This window comes from Capsicum annuum, unplaced genomic scaffold (genome assembly GCF_002878395.1).
Source record: "Capsicum annuum cultivar UCD-10X-F1 unplaced genomic scaffold, UCD10Xv1.1 ctg5104, whole genome shotgun sequence".
Lineage (NCBI taxonomy): Eukaryota > Viridiplantae > Streptophyta > Magnoliopsida > Solanales > Solanaceae > Capsicum > Capsicum annuum.
Window position 1 is genome coordinate 99,349 of NW_025858956.1, and position 2,595 is coordinate 101,943.

The following is a 2,595-nucleotide window of genomic DNA, read 5'->3' on the forward strand; positions in this document are numbered from 1 at the left end:
TTAGGAAAATAAAACAAATTTCTTCTTGTCTTAGGTATATAATTTGAAATTAAAATATCGATAATAGAGTTTTGTATCTTTCTCTATCTCCCTAAAAACCATTTTAGCTAAAAATTCATGTTGGGTCGGATTCGAACGAATCTTTCGATAATCTCTTTATCTATTTTTAGAAAATTAGAAGACAAGAACAAAAGACAAAGAAATGAAGAAAAATAATAAAGTTTATTATGATACATATCTTTCTCATGTAAGAGATGAATAAGTCCATTTATTTAGTTCTACATTCTTTGCACTTATACTTATTAAACGTACTTGGTTAGATTTAGATATATAGATACTTAGATCTATACTAAGAATTTCAAATTCTTCAAACTCTATTAATAATAAATATTATGTAATTAGAATTCAAATTCTTTATTTCATTATAATTATTTAATTATTACAAATATGTTTATTTATATAATAACATAATAACAGATACAATACAGTAAATCGAGGTACCCCTTCTATGACAAATTTGAACATTCCATCTATTTTTGTGTCGTTAGTAGGCCTAGTCTTTCCGGCAATTGCAATGGCTTCTTTATTTTTCATGTTCAAAAAAACAAGATTGTTTAGATACGCTGGGACCCAATCTCATCCATTTTTTTTTGAAAATGTGGACTTGTATCATAGCACGGATATCTATTTATTGGAATAGAGTATAACATGTGATTTCTACCGAACATAAAGGAAAAAAATTTTATGCCTCTAGAAACATGATATATGGATATATCCATTCTAGTAATTTTCAAATAGATTAGGATCACTGGATGGCTGAAATATAGTCAGTTAATCTCTATGTATATCGATATGTATAGTGGAATCATATTAAATAAAGAGTATGTTATTATTTTAGATTTAACAAATTTGATGAATTACTCCTAAAGGTTGACATCAAACTAGTGCTAGTTCAGCTCAAACTAGTGCTAGTTGATGAGAGTTACTTCGGAAACAAAAAAGTAAAGTGAAATTTCTATGGGGTATTATCTCAATTCTAATAAAATGCAATTGGGTAAAGTATGACTTGGCGATCATGACATATATGGATAGAACTTATAATGGGGTCTCAAAAAATAAGTCATTTCTGCTAGGCCTTTATCCCTTTTTAGGTTCATTAGGCTTCTTATTAGTTGGAACTTCCAATTATCTTGGTAGAAATTTGATATCTTTTTTTCCGCCTCAGCAAATCATTTTTTTCCACAAGAAATTGTGATATCTTTCTACGGAATTGCGGGTCTCTTTATTAGCTCTTATTTGTGGTGGATAATTTCTTGGAATGTAGGTAGTGGTTATGATCGATTCGATATAAAGGAAGGAATAGTCTTTATTTTTTGTTGGGGATTTTGGCAAAAAATCATTGCATATTCCTCGGATTCCTTCTAAAAGATATTCAGTTCATTAGATAGAAGTTAAAGAGGGTATTTATGCTCGTCGTGTTCTTTAGAGGGACATCCGAGGCTAGGGGTCCATTCCCTTAACCCATACTAATGAGAATTTGACTCCACGAGAAATTGAGAATCAGAACGTTCATTCAATTAAAGAAAAGATATATGAAAGAACCATAAAACGAAACTCTTTTTATGGTCTTTATGCGTATGTAAACCCACACAATTCAATAACAAATAACAAATTGAAATAATAGATTCACCTCAGATGGCAAACCATTTCGAAATCAAGAAATTTTTTTTAGTTCAATATTTGTTGGAATTGACACTTTAGATCTAGATAGATCATATCTTGTATATTGGAAATTATTTCTTTTATATTCCAATTGGATTTCCTAATTAAATAATCAGAACTAGCCAATTTATCTTTTGGCAGTCATTTTTTTTTTATCATTGTAATATCTTTCCCTCAATTATTCTATTCCTGACTATGGGTAATTTATCTTTTCCCTCAATTTATCTTTTCCCTCAATTTTTTTTGATAGCAAGGGAGTTCTTTCTTCTCAAAATCTGAACAATATTCATTACTTAAAGTGGTTCTTTCGATCATTCATCGAAAGAAGACACTTGATTTAGAATTTGACCAATTAAGATATCAGGAAACAATATTCTCAATTTCTTCATTTGAAGTGAATTCTTAGCCTATTTATGTATTCTTTCTAGATTCAAAGACTAACCACAAAATCACAAAGAAAATAGATTCATAAGTTCGATACCTTGTATAAAAATGATGTGTGTAAGAAATATTTGATCGCATAGAGTGTACAGATGGGTTGATTAACAATTCACAGATGAAAAAATGGCAAAATAGAAAGCATTCAGTCCACTTTTCTATCGTACATATGTAGTATTTTTGCTCTGGTCGATTTCTTTCTCTGTTAATAAATGTCTGGAATCTTGGGTTACTAATTGGTGGAATACTGGGCAATCCGAAATTTTCTTGAATACTATTCAAGAAAAAAGTCTTCTAGAAAAATTCATAGAATTAGAGGAACTCCTCTTCTTGGACAAAATGATCAAGGAATACACAGAAACACATCTCGAAGAGTTTGGGATAGGAGAAACGATCAATTAATCAAGATGCAAAATGAGAATCGTATCCATACGA